The sequence below is a fragment of the Molothrus ater genome, chromosome 3, assembly GCF_012460135.2.
Source record: "Molothrus ater isolate BHLD 08-10-18 breed brown headed cowbird chromosome 3, BPBGC_Mater_1.1, whole genome shotgun sequence".
Lineage (NCBI taxonomy): Eukaryota > Metazoa > Chordata > Aves > Passeriformes > Icteridae > Molothrus > Molothrus ater.
This window is the reverse complement of record NC_050480.2, coordinates 89,421,345-89,441,426: the sequence shown is the minus strand read 5'-3', so window position 1 is coordinate 89,441,426 and position 20,082 is coordinate 89,421,345. Positions and strand designations below refer to the sequence as shown.

General features: G+C 41.2%; 1 long non-coding RNA gene across 1 annotated transcript; it reads left to right on the top strand.

Moving 5' to 3' along the window:
• Positions 1-19,449: 19,449 nt before the first annotated feature.
• LOC118684535 (uncharacterized) lies at positions 19,450-19,878 on the top strand. The gene is made up of 2 exons (XR_004979858.1): positions 19,450-19,536; positions 19,648-19,878. It is a non-coding gene; the product is annotated as an uncharacterized LOC118684535 (long non-coding RNA).
• Positions 19,879-20,082: the final 204 nt, after the last annotated feature.

The window sequence follows — 20,082 nt, the reverse complement described above, 5'->3', positions numbered from 1 at the left end:
AAGTTAAATTTCAGAGTAACCAGTACTTCTCCACTGAAATTATTATTTTTGATATATATTCTGCATTCAGCAGCAGAAGCAAAGACTTGGTGACATTAACCATGTCGCACTAGATCCTAAGGACCATTCAGGCACAATTTAACTCAATTAAGAAAGTCTGAGGAATCAGGTGAGACTTCATCAAAATAAGGATCTAGAAAGTCAGCTTTTGCTGACAGGCAGCACTATAATTGTAAGCAATTGATTAGAACAGTGATTGTCCTAATCAACAGAGTTATTTGGCTTTTATCTGACCTTTAATTTGTTGAACTAAACTGAAGCAAGTCTGATTTAGGTCAAAATAAGAATTCACATAGCCCTTTGCAGCAAATTAAACCCAGACAAACCAACATAGCTTTGCATGTAGACAAGCCCTAAGGCATCGAAATGTCCAACAGCAGTGACAAAGTGCTTGATGGTTGTCAGGGAACATGTGTTTTTACTTTCATTGTGGCAGGAAACACCATAGGGTCAAGGCTGCAAACCACTGTTTATATTGTTCTTTCTTCTGCTTACTTATTATATAACCAATTTGCAGTGCCCCATTATGTGCTACATGGGGTGCCTTTATATATTATAAGCATCTTTTTAAAATAAATTGTACCCACAAATTTTATTAATACTGGGAGTGGGAGAGCTGATTCATAACTGGCATTGTGCTAGATTTTATTGAATACGTACTTTGAGCATGACACCTGTTAAAAAGGCAAGTCCTTAGACTCAAGACAATATTTTGACCTCTGTACAGCCCTGACTGAGGTGGGAAGGTAACCCTTTCAGTGTATTGCTTTGGGATGGTGATGGAAATATCATAGTGGACCAAATATTAGGCTTTGTGCAGTCCATTTTCTTCTTTTCTTCCCCTTCCTTTCATTGCTCCATTTCTCTTTTTTTTTTTTTTTTTTTGTGTCTTCCTCTCATTCTCTTTCTATACCATTTTGACTTTGCTTCCTATTCCTTTTTCCTGAGACATCCTATTCATTTGATTCAGGATCCACATCACAGGCCCCATTTTTCTTCTACACCATCTAACCATGATCTTCTCACTTCACCAGTGGCTCATTTCTCATTAACCAGTCATGTTTGCCAACACGGGACCACAGATTGGCTGAACAGTTTCTAGGGCTCGTTCATTCCTCCGCAAGTGAACAAAATTCACTTTAAGTGGTGTCATGCCACTTGAATTTGGACATGGGTGCCAAAGATTTCTTACTTATGTATTAGGCACACGCTGTGGTTGCAGATTTTGTGGACAAATTGCAGTGGTAGCTATCTGCCATTATGTCAGTGAAGTGTTTGTATGGTGCCAAGTGAGAAGGGATTAGTTAAGTTGAAAAAAAAAAGGTTAGTACAGGAATTGTAAGGTGGAAAAACCAGCTGAAAGAAAACTGGAATAAATTTTTCAGTCTGCTTTGCTATATAGGAATATAGATGGTGCTGGCCAAAGGGAAAAGACACACAGGAACAGGAATGAAAGGCAGAGATCAGTGAAGTTCAGCTCTGCTTATTTAGATGATGACTTATGCTGATAAACTGTACCAAAAATTATGACCTGAACTTATAATATGCACTGACTTTCAACAGGAAAAATCTGTTTCTTAGGCCTGAGCTACTAAGGAATTGCCAACAGAAGTACAGAAGTATATTTCCCAATATAAAAGACATTCAAAACACCTATTTCCTCTAAAATACTGTATATAATTACACATATTCAGAAAAAATTAATTAAAACCAGAATCTGTTTAGGAAAAGATAAGTGAGCTGATTAGAATGTAAAAGGGAAAAATTAGCCCCAGGAAATTCAAGTGTTGTTATTTAAATGTTATTGCCCCTACTAGTTGTTGAATTCTATGATTTTTCCCTAAAAGCACAAGGAAAAAATAAGTTCAGGACATCTATTTTAGTGATGAAGACTATGTTGTGATACAGGAACTGTCAGTTACCCCACCCAAACTGAAAATAAGAGGAAGATTTATAGGTGCCAGAAAAATGAGTTTCCAGAACACTCTTCCAGAAGCACCAGTATGGGTGAAAACAAACCTCAATCTTTAGTTGTGGGTTAGGTGGGCTTTAGGTAAGGCTTAGTATTTTTACAAAAAGGGATTCTGTGGTATTGATGTTTTCAGTGACGCTACTAGGAATAACCCAGGAAGTTTTGTAATACAAAATTACAACAAAATCAAAGTGGAATTAAACATTTTGCAGGTGTGCTGGTTTTGGCTGGGATGGAGTTGATTTTCCTTTCAGTAGCTGATGTGGGATAAGTTTCAGATTTGTGACCAAAACAGTGCTGATAGTACAGGGATATTTTCATTTTTGCCGGGCAGTGCTCGCATAGCATCAAGGTCTTTTCTGCTTCTTATCCCACCAATGAGGAGGCTGGGGGTGCTTAGGGAACTGGGAGAGGACACAGCCAGGACAGCTGAAAGGGGCATTCCACATCACATGGCATCATGCTCAGCACATAAAGCTGGGGAAGAAGTGGGGGGTGGAAATTCATAGCTGTGCTGTTTGTCTTCCCAAGTCGCTGTTGGGTGTGATGGGGCCCTGCTTTCCTGGGGGTCTGAACACCTGCCTGCCCACGGAAAGCCATGAATGACTTCTTGCTTTGCATTGTGTGCATGCACAGCTTTTGCTTTCCCTATTAAAATGTCTTTATCTCAGAAAACTCTTATGAGTTTTCTCACTTTTACCTTTTCAATTCTCTCCCCCATCCCACCAGGGGAGTGGCTGTGTGGTGCTTAGTTGCTGGCTGGAGTTAAAATTTGACAGTTTGAAAGGATATGAAGCAGGAATAACCCATTTGAGTCAGTTCACCTATATTCAGAATAATATATTGAAGCTATAAAAAGAAAATTACTAAACTCACTGGTGTATATGCATGAATTGTGCTAACAGACCTGGATGTAGAATAATTAGGAAGCACTGAGTAAAGTTTTGCAGCTCTGATTAATGCAATTACCTCAATGATTTCAGGAAAGCATCAACTAGCAAAGCATGGATCAGTAATCTTTTCTATCTGTTGTTAGTCACAACCTTGTGTAGGATCACCAAAAAAAGGAGGGCAGTGTCATAAGGTACTGGAAATGCTGCTGCAACATAAAGAAAGATTGCCTTACATCACCATGTCCTGAATACCCTTACACCCCAATTTCAAATATTTTTATACACAAACGTTTTACATTGTGCCTATCGGTTTTCTACCTCCCTTTTACTATTGTTAAGAATTCACATTTTTAAACTTCACATATAATTTTCCCTGCCTGGATTTTGGACAAACACTGCACCAAACTCTGCTTTGCTATTGATCTTAAAAAAAAATGGTACAGTGCTTTAGCAGAAAGGAAACCTGTAGTTCTTATGAAAAGATTTTTTTTCAAAAATGTTCTCTTACATCTTTGTAAAGAACTTTTCATAATTGATTCTAAGGGTAAAGGAGCAGCATGGTATTGCATATTAATTGGAGTGTAGAATTTAGTCAACTGAAAATATAGAGCTGGAATTGTAAAAAAAATTACAGGCCAAGTATTAATAATGTGAGTAATACTGAACATGTAAATTAAGAGCCACTGAAGTCAAATATGCTGAGCTGTGAACATCTTTCCACTTTTTCAGTGGACTGGAGCCTGGATCCTCTGTGAGCTTACACAGCTGTGTCAAGCTGAGATATGGTAAAGGTCAGTTTTTCTTCTGTGCCAGTATGTTAGTGAACAAGCCAGCATGGGACATAGTGACAACTCAGCTATCTATTAACTATCTCCTATTGACCTCCTCAGAACTAGGAGGAGGTGTGAGACACTGTTCATTCTGTTCACTTGCAACACATAAGAAATGGGCAGGTACTTTCCCCTCTTGCCTCCTTGGAAATTTTGCTTGTATTGAGCTCAATTTTCTGCATCAAGCAATGAAGAACTGGGGAGTTGAGTTAAAACTCCTATTTTTCCAGATTGTTTACTAAGTGTTCAACTTCTGTCACTATCTTGCCTGTCTTATCCATCCTTCTGTTCTTTTCAGATAGTACCTGGCTACATTTTATTCTCAAAAACTTCTTCCTGCCTGCTGCAGCTGACCTCCAGGATGCTCCTTGGTCTCCCAGGCAAGGTGCTATGTATGTGTGCTCTACCATCTGTACACACCTATGGTTTTACCTACTTCTCCCCCTCTGATCAATCACTTCTCTGTTCCCCTCTGCCAATCCTCTACAGTACTTTTCATTTAGCATATCTTTTCTATTCATAAAATGAAAGATAGCACCCATCTTCTGCTGGCAAACCCACTCCTTGTCCTTTCTCCACCACCACTAATTCTGTCATCCTTCAAGCTGATCTGCTCCTTTTTCCTCTCATATAAAAGCTAGTTTTAGGTCATGGCTGCTCTTCTGTGAAGTATTTCCAATGACCTGTTTCCCCACCTCAGACCTTGTTTCCAAAATTCTTCCCCAGACTTAGGTCACCTTTAGGCTGCAGATGCTCATAAATTACCAGCTTTCTAGAACTTTCTCCCAGGGAATCTTTAGTTTCTCCTTTCCACCCATAGTTCAGGGTCTCTCTGTTCACCAGTTCAGGAGACAAAGTTTTCACTGCTTTCCTCACCCTTCTTCCTTACGAATCAGGAGCATCTCATCACCTTTGCACCCCTTCTTGGATGTTCTTGGGTTATTCATCCCTTTGGTTTCAGGCTTCACCTTTGGGGCCTGGCATTCCTTTGCTGATGCATTAATTTGGGATTTATGTCAATCCCACACATTCTGGTCCAGTCCAGCTTTCCTCTGATAACTTCCTTCCCTTCTTCATTCCCTTCTCCAGCTTTCCTCAGAGGACTTTCACTTGTGCTGCCCTTTTTTCTTTAAGCCTGAAACAACTGCACCCATCTTGTGAGCCAAATCCACACTGCCTTCATTCAAATTTCCCCATAAAATGTACTTTTGCCAGAACACCTATCCAGCTCAGATTCTTCTCCTGAAATATATCCTGTTCCTCTATAATAAAAACAAATCCTGTTTCATAACAAAACAAAAAGAACTGAGCAAGAGACTGACTACGCAACTAATTTTTGGCAGTTGCTTTCTGCCAAGAGCAACATGCTTTTTCTTATCCCACTCCTTTGGATTGTCCTCCCCGTGTGCCTCCTGTTTGTCCTTTTGTTTTCAGCTTTTGATTCCTTCCTGAGGGCTCCTGGCCTGATCCTGTGCTCACACTGGTGTGAAGTGAGGAGTAGCTCCGCTGCAGCAAACAGAGCTATGCCAAGGCGAAATTTCTGTGGAAGACGATCATCCCTTTGTTTTAATATTAGCTAATAAAGCCTGTGCACAGCTCCAGCACAGCGCTCTGGTTTTAATTAATAAAAATTAGCATATACAGCTACACACACTCTTTTTTTCCCTCAGCTACTTTGAAGAAAACCCCTTTGTATGTCTTCCTGGTTGCTCTGTGTATTGGCATTTAAAAAACCCCAAATGAATAAAACCCCAAAACCAAAGTAGCATCAAACTCCCACGCGAACAAAAGGCTTGGGTGCTGCCGGTGGCGGGCAGCGCTGGGAGCAGTCCCGGCCCCCGGCCCCTGCTCCCGCCGCCGGGGAGCGTCCAATTCCCAGCCCGCCGTCCCTTCCTCCGCCTTTGCACAATCCCACTGCAGCGACTTCCCAGTCTTAATTGGAGCCTCTGGGCATTATTGTATTATTATTATTTAATAAACAACCACATAAAACACTGACATTTAAATAAAAGTAAAGAAAGGAAAGCTCTGACTCCTAAGTCTGTTTTTTTCTGTTGGCTTGGGTGGAAGCAGGAGCAGGTTTTCTCTACAATACCCATGCTCACAAAACACAAGCTTACATTTCATGTTATAGGAAAGAGAGCCCGCTGTGGATGAGCAGGCCAGACCTACTGCAGCTGTCAATTCCTGTTGCAACATAAGGTGTAAAATAGAGAGTAATAAACTGAACATTCCTGAATAAACGGCGCTGCTTTTCTTTCCTGAGCTACAATTTGCAAGGGTTTAGCCCCATTTTCTGCATTGTGACCCCCAGCATGGCCTTTTGAGTGGTTGTCTGAAACTCACAGCCACAGGGATGCTATTAAAAATAATAAATAGAAAAGATAGTTTTATTTTTCCATTTGATTGTTTGAGGCATTCCAGTGTGAGAGTTATCATGACAAAAGAAAATGTGGTATTCTTGAAGTGAACGCAGAGGAGCACAACTCGTTCAATAAGGTTTTGAAAGAAAAACAAAGAGCTAAAAGCCAGATCTGACTCCTTTAGAAACAAGTCGAAAATGAGACAGGATTCAAAGTGCTTAAAATACTTTGGTGGCAAGCAACAAAGAAGCGTCTGTTACTAGAATTGATTGAATTAAGGAAAGGGAGAGAAAATCTTGAGAACTTTTAGAAAGGGAGAGAAAATCTTGAGAACTTTTAAAAAGTGGTTTTAATGTGTGGGGAGTATAAGGACAAAAATTCTCCCGGGCCACAGCTAGAGCCCTGAATCAGCATAGCTCCTTTTCTTGAAGAAAGTGAAAACTAGACAAGGGCGAGTACGAACACCCTCATTATCCTTTTTCATTGTGGATCAAAGAGGAGGAATTCAAAGGGCTGCCAGGTCTCCACTTTCCTGCAATGAGTCTAGAGTGTGGGCTCCGTTTATTTCCCTCGCATTAGGCAATGCTCCTCTATTACTCTAAATGATCCAGTCCTGAAATGGACTTCTTGTGAGATCTGAATTCTGTTTACTGGTTTGTGTTTTTCAAGTACTCAGTAGGAATGAAACATTCCAGCTGTTTATAAAAATTATGTATATATGTGCTTTAATTCTAGGGAGTTCACCCCTCATTCTTCCCACCATTTCATTACACATTTGCTTTCCTGTATTATATAGTAAAAGCTTCATGCAGTGGCTCACTTGCATTTACATATAAGGACTGTAATAATTCTGTGATGTTGCTTGGAACTTCTGTATGAACATGCTGTATAGAGGCAATGTGGGCATGACAAATGCATTGTAGATTTTTTGTAGATAAACACAGTGAATGCAAATATGAGTGAATTTGTGTGCAAGTTTTAATAACTAAGCAGAGCTAATAAGTGCATGACACCTGTAACCACAACTGCCACTGCAAACAGGGAAACTAGTTTTAAGGCATTTGCACTGTTTTAAAAGTACTGGGCTTTGAAATATTTCAGCTGTAATGGTTGAGAAGTGTTCATCCTCCAGCAGGTATTTAAGTATATGGACTCTGTTATTAGGAGTACTGAGTTTATTAGCATCTGATATGCAAAAGTCCTTGTGAAAACAAGTACCAAAATGGTGAGGACTGCCTTATGAAGCAATCTGTGGCTTTTAAAGACATTATGGAAATGTTACTGCAAAAAGGATTAAAAAGTGCTGGTTGATGATGAGGGAGATGGGTGTTAGGCATGGAGATTTCTTTGGAAAGCAAAATAGGAACTTATTGGAAGGGTGCTGTATTTCCCTGAGTGGCTGTATAGCCAGTAGTAGCCCTGGTCTAGAAGCAAGGAGCTTGCTCAGGAGAGGCACTGCAGGGACATAAAATGTAAGGAGGAAAAGTTATGTGTTTGAATACGGGGTATAGTAATTCCCTAGAGGGTGATGGAGTGACTGCTTTTTGTGAGAATACTGAGGCAAAATATATTAAATTGTTACCAAAGTTGTAGAAAAGTATGTTCTCTAAAGCTTTCTAGTGCATTTTATCAAAATCATTTTATCAAGGCCAGGTTGGATGGGGTCTAGTGGAGTTGGAACTAGATGATCTTTAAGGTGACTTCTGACCCAAACCATTCTATGATTCTATGAAAGTGTTCATGTCACAAAAAGGAGATACATGCAAGTCTAAGACTTTAATCGACAAAAAGGCAAAATGAACCTCTTTAACCTCTTTCTTTGTTCATGAATACAAATCTTTGCTTGTTTCTGTATTTGGTAGAGGTAAAGTTGTCCTTAATTGGCCTGCAAAATATTTCCTAGAGATGTAGTTCATGTTTAACATATGAAGGAAATTGTTTTGAATTCACTGGAAGTCCACCAGCTCTTTCTAAATAAAACCATATTAGTGTAGATGTTCAAGTGCTACAACAAAAATTATGTTTCTCAGAGAGAGGAAATTAAATTGTCTTTGTATTTGCATTTCTTTAGAGCTCAGTCACAGTGATTTATTGATGGAAAATGAGAAGGAGACAGTCTTCAAAATGGCCAGTCAACTGAAGAAGCCAGTCTGGGGACATCTGTATCTCCCCACTTGAAAACCTCACCTGTTGCTTGCTCCTACAGAGTACCTGGAAACACTGGTAAAAACCAAATTACAGTAGTGCCATTGTATTTTAGCAACTCTTTTTTCTGTATAGCATTAGAATGATGTCAGAGGTTGATGACATATTAGGTTGTTCCAGTGAGAAAAAATAATTTGGGGGCAAAAACCAGTGAGGACCCCGTCAGACAATGAACAATGTTTTTGGTTTTCATGTAATGATTCATCAGTGTTTATAGGCCTCTAACATGTAAATCACCCTGAGGTAATCTGGAAGAGAAGGATATGAATAAGCCAATTAAATTGGCAAAGAGCCTAAGGAACACCCTGTTTAGGGATAAAATCACGCCTCTCCTAGTGCCAGTATTTTTGGAGGAAAAAATAGACTTAAAATCCTTGCAGAGTTAAATTTCTTTGTAGAGAGAACCAATTTAGAAGACTTTGGTCTTCTTTTCTTGTATGTGTGAGCTTGGGTAACTGAGATAAGGCAGTAAGTGATGTGTTTTCTGCAAGTAACTTTAATTTTGATGACACAGAAGGATGTCATCCAGGTTGCAGAGGGTGTAGGAGCAGTTGCCTCATTTATGGTAATTATTTCATATTCAGTTTTATGATATGAGCATTCAAAGGACTGAATTGCCCTTCATCTTTCCAAGTACCACCTCTTTTCTTTCTTTTTTTTGCCAAAGGGAGGTACAATTTTCCATCAGAAAGCTTCTCCACCCAACTTAGCAGTTACTAGCATACATTAAGGTGCTCTATATCTAAATAATAACAAAATCAACTACTCTTTTTTTGCCATCTGCCAGGTCTGTGCCTTCAGAGGTGTGATGTGACAGGAAAAGAGGCAGAGGTGAAGAGAAGTTTTCACTGAAAGTTGAACAGAGGGAAAAGTATTTCCATTCTCATTTTACTTCCTTACAGTATAAATGGATTATCTTTGAGTTTTCAAGAGGCTTGCTGCTTGCTGGAAGACTGGCTCTGTTTTGCTGTCATTCCACTCAGGTCTTTGAACTCACATTCAATTCCAGTCAGGAAAATAGATGTCTCTCTAGAAGAGACATATCATGTGTGTGCCTTCTCTAGAGGAAAGGCCCAGGCAGAACTCAGATATGACACCAGACACTTTATGTGGGAGTGGATCATTATGACCTCTCCAAGTGCCAGAGAAGCTGTAATTGGCATTTGTACATTATTAAGCGCCAGAGAATTTAACTGTAAACAGGAATCCATAGGAAATCAGGAGTCACCAGTCACATTGCTCATAGAGCTACTCATTTAAGAGCAGCTTTTGGACATTTTTCAGATGCCATTAAGAGTGGGGGAGAGGTAACCTCCCCTTTTTTTCTTCCATCATCTTCCATCTTCTTTGTAATTCTAGAGTCATGTTCGTGGTTGAAGGGGAGTAACATCCTGAAAACAAAAACAGGCAGAAAGCAACAGAGACATGAGATCACTGGAGACACCACTATCAGTCCTCTGAATACCTTGGAATTGACAGCATCAGGAGATCCTAGATATAAATGCCCCATGGACAAAAGACCCAGATAAACATAGCTGTTAAGATGATTTCAGTGCCTCTCACCTAACCCCAGCCTGATAGCTCAGCATCTAGCTCATACCAGTCTTCTCACCCTATGGAGACAAAGAGACACCTTCCAGGAACAATCTGTACCAGCCCAAAGTAGGAATAAAAGGGATGTGAGGTACTCTCTTTGTCTGTCTGTCTGCATTGTGTGCTGAGGAGGGCTAGATGACCATTTGAATTTTTTAGACAGCAGGTGATCAGTGACATGATTCCCAAGTTTACTGTTCAGCTCTTGCCATACGTTGCTGGCAGCAGATCAAACTCCTGTTACTAGATGAGGATAAGAAATTTTGCACCACAGGTTTAATTCAAGGATCCCTTTTGTTTTGAACTGGAACTATAGATTCACTCATCTTCTAGGAGGTGTCTCTGGCTCTTATTCACTTTCAAGCATTCAGGAACTGCTCAGAGCAGTGGAAAAACAGAAATAGCTGCTTTCACTTCTCTTGTTGGTGTATGTGCCCTGAAGAAACAGGAAGCAAAGTAAGGTTAAGCTGGGTTTAAAGGAACAAGATAATGTTTGGTAGAGGAAGGGAAAAATGCATAAGCTGGCCATGTCTCTAACTTCAGTGTACATAAACTGTTGCCAGGTCCTCAGGAAAACAAGGGATTAGGGAAATAGTCTAAATCTATGCTGCATGAAACACAGAGCACATGACACAAGCCTGAGCCCCTTTGTCTCAATAGACAGCACTCTAGAATTGGTGTGACCTCACTTCTGCCCTTGTTAGTCTGAAATATGTAGCACAGCTGTAGGATGTGGTTCATCATTTATCAAGGGAAAATACAGTTCTGGATGGGAACGTGGAGGTGAAAAGTGTTCTGCACACCACGTTCACTTTCATGTTGTAACTTGCTGCTTGGAAAAAACAGAATGTTTTGTCTTCTTGTAACACTGGTGAACAACTTCTTATCATAACCTTGTAAGAGGTTTCAAGTACATTCATGAATAGGAAGATGATTAGGATGACACATCAAGGTTTTCTGAATACTTTTTTCTATTCATATACATCCTCATATTTTTCTTAGTTTTCTTTCCAGAGCAAGGTGTTTCTAATCTCTGATGTGATTGGTAGATAACATCCTTTCACTCTTGGTGGCTGAGCTTGCTGTGAAACTCAAGCTGAGCAGTAGGAAAGTGAGTTTACGTGAGGGACTGTCAGACCTAAAGCAGCTAATTTAGCTGGAAGGCCCTGCAATGACCTTTGCAAAAGAGGCCACTATTGCTCTGAGCAGTTACTGTGGCAAAACCCAAGGATAAAACTCCATTTAGCCTGACTAAAATGTTTAGTGGGAAAGAACTTACATGGGGGATTTAAAGGATCTAATTTGTAGGGTAGAAAGAGGATGATATCTATGTAGCTGGGGAACAATTGAAAGTGTTACTCTGAACACATCCATAAATCATCATGCCAGGTAGTGTATTCTCCCTTCCTTCAAGTATTTCCCAGGCTGGGAGTCTGCTTTGGCCACAGCTGCTTCTCTTCAACAGTCCATTAGAGTCCTGAGACTGGGTTTTGAGCCAGCTGTGTAGGAAGGCTGTAATACTTCTCTCAGCTTGCAGCTGAAGAGTCAAGTATATAGCCTGATGTGCTTTTTTTGAGGAGAGGACTCATATTAATTACCCTACATCTAAGGAAATCTAATTTCAGAGCACAAGGACACAGAGGAAAAAAGGAAGCCTGATTTTTCCAGGGTTCAAATGATCATATTAGTGCAGAGATTTGTGTCACAGGGAATGCCTCTGGGCCTTCTTGCTACCGGGGTTGTTAACAGGGGGCAGGAAATCAACTGAGACCAATGACTTCAGTGATAAATGTCAGGGGAGTAGAGGTGGTATCTTTGGCATTAGGCTGAGGGGGCTACAGCTGGTGGTGCAATGACTGAAAAGTTTACCCTGTGTCTCGTTGCTTCTAGGGGTGTAAATGAATGCTGACCATATGGACCAACAGCACAAGTTTCACCACACTTGTGAAGTTAAAAACTCTGGTGGTTCCCTCTTCTCTAAAGTGTTCTGCAAAGCCACATTTGGGGTATAAATGGTATGGACATGTCCAGTTCAGTGAGGTAGAGTTAGTAGGGGGGGTAGGTTGAATTTATATTGTAGTCTTACTTTCTTGATTTGACAGAGCAAAGAGAGAAATCCCAAAGCCATGTATTTTGAGATTTACTCCAAGTCAGTTACAGAGAGTGAATGAAAAAAGTAGATAATCTTTTTGAGATCACCACTCTGATATCATACACTCCTGTCTGCTTTTCCAACTCAGCCCACTGTTCCTAGCCCTGTACCTGTGCAGCCCCAAGGACCCAGTTAACACCTGCTCCTTGCTGTCTGGTGCCCTCTGGTGCTGCGAGTACCTGTCCAGGCTACGTCCCGTTGCACCCTTGTGCAGCTGTGAGAGCCAGCCTGTACCCCAACGGGGACCCAGGATTTTCCCCACTGCAGTCTGGAGGTGGCAAGGGCACTCTATTATGCCTTGGAGCAAGTAGGATAGGCCTGGGAAGTAGGAAAAAGCTTCTCTATCCCTATGTCTGTCCTTGAAGGAGGAGAGTGGGAAGTGTACAGAATCCCCCTTACACTTGGACTGGTCCCCTTCCAAGCATATCTCCCTTGCTTTACTCCCTTTTCCTTGCTTTAGCCTCTAACTTCTATCATCCATACTCTTTTATTACTGTTACCTTCACATAGTTGCCTGGTCTCACTGCTGTATCTTCCTCCTCCAAGGTATAGCTTCTCTTCCCCCTGGCTATTCCCACCACACACAGATCCTGCTCCAGACACCTCATACTGCAGTGCCCATGGCTCAGTAATGATTGGAGTTTACACATGCTCAGTTTTATTGTTCAGAAAACAGGATTACAGTATCTTTGCTGTCATTCTTCTTCCCTTTAATTTATCAATGCTAATTGATTGATTGATTGGTTGATTGATAGTGGCTCTCTGGTTAAACAGTCTCCCAAGCCCAAGCAACAGCCACATGCCTATCCTTCCCACATATTTACCTGGAGCGTCCATAATGTATTAATCTCTGGAAATTACTTAGGGCCTTTTCTAAATTAGTTTGTATAAATTGGCAGGGCTCATTTTGTTATACTTACAGAAAACTGATAACAGTAACAGATAGCAACAACAGGCTCACTCACAGGTTCTCTTAATTTGGTCCAAGTAGTTTTTAGCTTTCCAGGGAATGAGTGGATCACTCAATGACTGCAACTACACACTGATGGCAGGTTCTTGCCTGCAAGCCTACTTCACCACACCTGATGCTTGTGCCCTGTTCAGTTTAGTTCTCCCTTGAGATGGTCAAATGCTGTTCCTGATGATGTTGTCACAGTCAGTGACACAGTCAGTCAGTAGCTGTATGGAAAGACCAAGCTTCAGGATGTTTGCAATCTGATTAGCTGAAACATCATTAGCATGGGCTTTCCTGGCAGATTCATGACCTGAGGGCCTTCTGCCTGACAAATTTCAGTTCTCTGCCACTAGGAGCTATTACAGGAAGAAATCCACAAAATTTTTTCCGTTTTTTTTTTTGTTTGCTTCTGTCTTTCATTATTTCTTTATTTTTGACAAATATCTGTTGGAAACAGCTAAAGTGATTAAACACAAAATAAGATATCTGCCCCAAACTCAACCAAACCAAATCATCAAACCCAACTAGCAGACAATGAGCTGTGGCAGGACTAAGCTTGAAACTTGTGAGCTGGAACTGATAAAGGGTTGGCAGAGATGTAAGAAACAGAAAATAGGACCTTATAAAGAGAAGTTGGGCAACCTTCAAAAAAGTGGTGCTACCAGTCCTGTCAATGAATATTTAGATATGGCCCTTGCAGATTGCAGGTCTTTGATGCAATGCTCACTGGTGAGTCATTTGGAAGATCACTAATTGAAGGATAGAAACTGGCCTGCTGTGGCCTGCAGCCATTATGAGCTGTGCATTTTTTAAGAGGTGTTTGTTGCAATACCCTCTATTTTCTGCAAATGGGGTGTGGCTCTCCCATTCCTGGTGAAGTGACTGGTGCAGCTTTTGGTTGGGAAAATATGGGTGCTGTTGCATGACAAGCTGGACTTCCCCTAGGAGGGAAATCAACTTCTTCCTCTCCAGTACAGCATCTGGGGTGTGACAATTCCCAAAAATGCAATGGAACTGCACAGAAATCTGGCAGCTTTACCCAGTTTGTAGTTATATGGATCTGCCTCATAAAAACATCTGAATCACACATTTCTCACTACCTATCTACCTGCATAAACACAACCCCATCCTGTTCTCAGGATCTGAGTCTTATATTCTCAGACTATGCCTCCGTTTCCTTTTTTCATCAGAGGTCTTGTGACTCTCACTCCTTATGTAATTATTTGGGCTTTAGTGAAAACAGCTGTGTTTCGCCTGCAATCAAAAGTGACACTGTCACTCTTTGTTCATGTTAAATACAGGCACACAAAGTTTATTTGGCTCTGATGCATTAGAGAACTCATTGTTCATGCAGGATGGAAGGGACACCACACTGAGCCTCGCAGATGACAGAGCGCAGATAAACAGCCATCCTGCAGCTGGTTCCATGGTGGATAAGACAACCCCTACACCTCCTTGACTTCTTTTCACACTTCCACCACTCTGCTTTTCCAGACCACTCACTTTGCAGGTTGAAGATTGCCCAGTCAACTCTGCTGGAAGCCTGGGATCATGGAGAAGGTGACAGACTGCAGCACTGTGCTGCAAGTATGGGAAGCATGGAATTAGTTTTGGCAAGATTGCAAGGAGGGAGCAGTCTGGTGAGTATTCACAGACACTGCATCCAGTCTGGTAGGGAGAAGCCAAAATGTACTTTCCATGTTTATGGGAACATGGAGGTTGCTGTGCAAAGCCAAGCTGATTAAGTCTGGTATCCTGCTTCAGACAACAATGAACACGGGCTGCCAGAGGAGATGCAAGAAATGCTGTAGTAAAACAAAGATTTTTCCATGTAGCATGGACGTTTCTTGTCATCCTACAATATCTAGGTCACTAGTTAATCATGTCAACAACTAGTCACCAGCATGAGTTGGGAAGGGTGAAGGCTTTACGCTGAATTGTTCTGGTCAATGCCATACATGATTCCTCTCACTTAGCTGAAACAATAATGAACAAAGAATGATACCCTCCTCATCCTGTTCCTTCTGAAATATGTGATGAACCCCATATTATTAGCAAAGGTGTAGGTTCAAACCTGTCATTATCTCACACAGAGCACAGTAAATATCGTGACTAAGCATTAACAGTGTGTCAACAATGATCATCTGTAAGTCTCATTGGCATGCTTGATGTGAACTGAACCAGGTTGTCAGCTGCCTTCTTCAATGAGAGTGCAGCAACTACTCTGAATAACCATCTTCCATCACTGCATACTACAGGTAAAAAATGCAGGTGAACAATATTTTACACACACAGATATGTAACTGATTATATTACAAAGAAATGCAATAACATGTAGTTTGTTTTACACTTTTGGGAATTTGAATTAAGAAATCTCATTACCCAGAACCAGCATGCATCTAGCTTGGTGAATACAATAAAAAATGCATTCTTCAAATCACTAATCCAGAAGCATTTCAGAAAGAGAGAGAGTTCAGCTGCACAAGAAAGATGTCTTATTCCTAGAAATCTCCACATTCAACTGCTGTCCTGTATCTTTCAGTGATTCAGTAGCATGGGAGTTATAACTGAGCACACACATACCTCTGTTAGTAAACAGGAAGAAGCTGTGCAGCAGCACCAAGATGACTTCGGGCTCTGTGAGTACCAAGGTGGGTGGTCACACCTGATCAGGGCTGTGAGATTGCTGTGAGATTTGGGTAAGGCGGTCAGGGCTACAGAGGGAAAATCTGAATTACCTGTAACTATGTTGTGATAAGAAAGGAGGATGCACAAGGAGGATGGTAAGCTGGGGGGGCACCTAACAAGGCAAAAAGGAGAGAAAAAAATGATTTATTTATATTTCTTTAATTAGTAATTTGCTTACTTTCTCCTCTAGATTGAGTAAGAGAAAGCACTGATTGAAGCAGTGAAACAGTATGTTTACACTATGTTAGTGTTCTATTACAGACATTGTGTGGAGTGATTGGAGAGAGGATGGACTATCAACAGGTAGCCAGAAGCCTGGGGGGGAGGTTTTTAAGATTTGTGTTGCTCCCATGTTCATCTCCTCAAATCCAACCCAGTCAGCTTTGGGGAAAAAGCACCAACCTATGACTATGCTCTATTTATGAAAAAAAAAAGTTAAATCAGGACAAAAACATAAGACCCATGTAGTTCCTGAAGATAGGAATTACTCAAAGGATGTTGCTAGGGCATCAGATAAAAATTTTAACAAATGGATGTAAAATTTTTATCACAAGTCTCTGTTTAGGAACCATTGGAACTGCTTGTATTTTCAAAAGTGTGTAATCATGGACAACTTCAGCTGCTCTCTTGCTCTCTTCTTCATGCTTTTATTTTGTGAATGGAATAGAACTCAGTTGTTCAGGGTTTCTGTAAGTTTTTCTACTTCCCTGAATTGATAATGATACAGTCATAGACTATCCTGAATGGGAAAGGGACCCACAAGGACCATCGAATGGAATATCCTGATTAGGGAGGGACCTACAAGGATCACTGTAATCTAATTCCTGGCCCTGCACAGGATCACCCCAAAATCACACCACAAACCTAAGTGCTGTCAAAATGCTTCCTGAACTCCGTTATACCTGGTGCTGTGATCAATTCCCCAGGGAGCCTGTTCCAGTGCCCAGCCACCCTCTGGGTGAAGAATCTTTCCCTGATATGCAACTTAAACCTCCCCTGACTCAACTTCCACAGGCCATTCCCTCTGGTCCTCTCACTGGTCACCACAGAGAAGAATATCCATAAGAGACCATAAGATGAATCAGCTACTTTTCCTGTCCTTTATTTGAAGTTCAAATTATCAAATCTCTGCCTATGCACAAGCTATCAAAATGTAAATAAATGAAAATGAACAGAAATGAATTTTCTGTTAAATGCCTTTCCACTCCCACCTCCTGGTTGGAGCTTCCTTCCTATCAGTCAGATCCCTACACCAGTCAGTGTGTGGACACACACTTCCTGCCTCCTAATGGCTCCTTGGGGAGAGAAAAATCTGTCCAAATAGTCCTAAACAGAGATTATGTCTTCACTGATTAAACTTTTTGAGGTAGTGATGTGTCCAACTGGGCTTATGACTGCAAATGATTAGTTTCAAGCATAGTCCCAAGGACAAAAAAAGGCTTCACCTGCCAAATTTGGTTAGTTTTGCCAGCTGAAATGTTTGTTGATGACTTGAACGTGTGAATAGGTCTTGTTGATGAGCTATCTTCTCAAACATCTCAGTTATATTTGTTTTATTGCCAACTTCTCTTGACAGGCTTTTGGAAGGAGGAGAGGACACCATGAATGCAGAAAAGCATCTCCATTAGTTAGGTCATTTTCATTTTCCCAACACATGGATCTAAAATGGCCCTGCTGCCTTGTTGCTGTTGTTTGATTGCATGGATCAGAATTGAGTTAGCATTCATTTTCTGGCCCTAAATATTTGAAGTCTAGAGCTATTCCAGAGAATAATTCTATTTCATAACAGCCTTGCTGTCATGAATATGTCTTGATCATCCTTATTTCAGCCAGAGTCTAAGATTTCAGTCCATGTCTGAGCTATTCTTGGTAGTAAATGGTTTCTGGCAATCAGTGCATAGAGATTTTTGAAATAAGATCATTTGTAGCAGAGAAACATTAGGAAAGTTGTGAGCCCATCAGGGACCTGATAGCAAGATAGTATTGTCCTGAGTCTTCCATTTTGTAATGTGGGAGACCCAGCTGTTTGACAAGCCTAAGTCACAGTGAAGCCTTGGGTGACATAACTGATTTCCCAGTGTGCTCATGGTGATCAGTGCAGTGGACCAGACAGCCCAGGACGTGGCATTTCTCCCTCTCTGTGCATTGTAGGGGTGTAGGCTTCAGGGAGCTCCTTCCCCACTGCTGGAAGAATCAACTTTATGTTCACTAAGTTCAAAAAAGGAACTTGGCCTCTAGACAGGTGTTCTGATATGTGGGGGATGTCTGGGTGTATGTGGTATGACAGCTGAGCAGAGGCTGTCCCTTATGGGCCTGTGTTTGGAGAAGACTCGTAGGAGTGCTACCAACAAGCAGCTCTTGGGGCCAGCCATGTCTGTGTGGTGCTCTTAGGTGTGCATCCACTCTCTCTTGAGCAGCTGAGTGAGTGCCCAGAAAGTCAGATGGATGCTTTTCCCCACACATTACTTCCTAAACATTGCCCTGTCTAATCCACAGCTGCTGTGGACTTTCAGCATAATGTTGCTTTGAATAAGCAACAGCATCTAAAGAAGCAATAGATTTTGAGACAACTGGAGCAATCATTCTTTGATCCCTGGCAAAGCCCAGGGGCTTGATTATTATCCAGTGGAGGGAGCTGAGATAAATGAGTTTTCAGGAGTAGGCAACTCAAAAGAGGTCAGGCTGGAGGAGGATTAGAGTGCAGGGTGAGAGGGTGCGCCCAGCTCCCAGGATAATGAGGTCAGTCATGAGCAAGCCACAGGGTCCTCTCAGAGCCCAGTGCTTTTACAGGGCTCACATGCATTTCTAGGAGCAGGCAGCAATGCTTCTTTCCAAAGACCTCTGTCACCTCCTTGGAAGCTGATCAAACACATTTTAATAAAAACCACTATTTGACTCCTGATGTTTTTATACTGATTAAGAACATTGACTTGGCTGACTGAACAAGGGAACTCATTGTAGCTCATTCACTTTATGTCGGAAAAGCTTTGATCGGACTGAGTGGGAGTTTAAGGTACTCTATAAAATGAATTTTGGTGATAAGCTTTTAAACTGAATTTGAACCTTGCACAGGCTCCAGAGGTAAGGAATAAACAGCTCCATTTATATTCTCTAAAGATACACACCAAGATGTCCTTTAACCTTTAGTTATATTGCATCGGGGGTCAAACTGTTTCTTAAACTATTTGAAATTATTTGTCTAGATTAGCTGTCCATCCTGAAGATGGAGAGCTTTCAGGTGATTCCCAAGAGCCCTGAAGCCAACTATAATGAATGAGTTTGGTGCTTTACGTAAAGAAAAAAAAAGCTGAATGAGTTATGGAGCTGCTAAATAGCGCCAGTTCATTCACACAGAGTTGAGGATGATGTGCTTATCTTAACATAGTATTGTTAGAATAGCTTATTTCAAGGGCATTCCTGTCTGACATCTTTCCTCCCTCATTACTTATCAGCCTCTTTAGTTATATATGGAGGTTTAGGAGACACTGGTATCTGACAGAAACCCTGGGGAACATGTAGGATTCACCTCCCATTTCTGCTGAAGCTGGTGATCAAACTTGCAGTGGATCAAGTGGAAGCAAGCTCAGGTGGTCATCCTGTGAAATCCTCTGGTCTAATACATCTGGGGAGGCTGTAAATGCACTGAAGACAGTCTGAGGAGTCTGCTAACTGGTCAAGTAATTATTTACCACCAGTGGTGCATTCAGCACAGATCCCAGCACATCCATTATGGAGAGTCCAAGGCTGCTGCAAACCCCAGGAACAAAGGAATTGCACATTGCAGCAGCAACACGGTCTTTGCCCAGAACAGATTTTCTTTAGAAGGTGAGATAGTGATCTGTATGAACAGATGTTTAAATACTGTATCAGAGGATTTATCCCACTGATACATAAGTCTCACAAAAGGACAAGACACTTATGTTTTCATTTTTTCAGGATGGAGGGTGGAAATGAAAAACCAGTATTCTGGCTCTGTAATGTCCTGCATATCTGTGGGCAAGTCACTCCCACTGCCATTCTGCTCCTGAAGTCTCTCCACATCTACTCCAAGAGATAATTGCTGAGACCTAGCAGCAGCCTGAGCTTCTGCAGTCATTTCTCCCTCCCATCTTCAAAACAAATGCACTCCATTTATCATAATAAAAGGAATATTTTCTTTTAAACCTAGATGACATTGTGTACCCTTCATATGTGCATATGCCTCTTCGACCCTAATACCCAACTCCAGATAAGTATAGAGGCCTAAGTGGTATCAAAGTTACATTAAATTTCCATGACATTGGGAGAATTAATTAAAATGTCACTTCTCCTGAGAGTGAAATCTTACCAGATGTCCAAGAGGAAAAGGGATAGAGGGACAGAGAAAAAAAC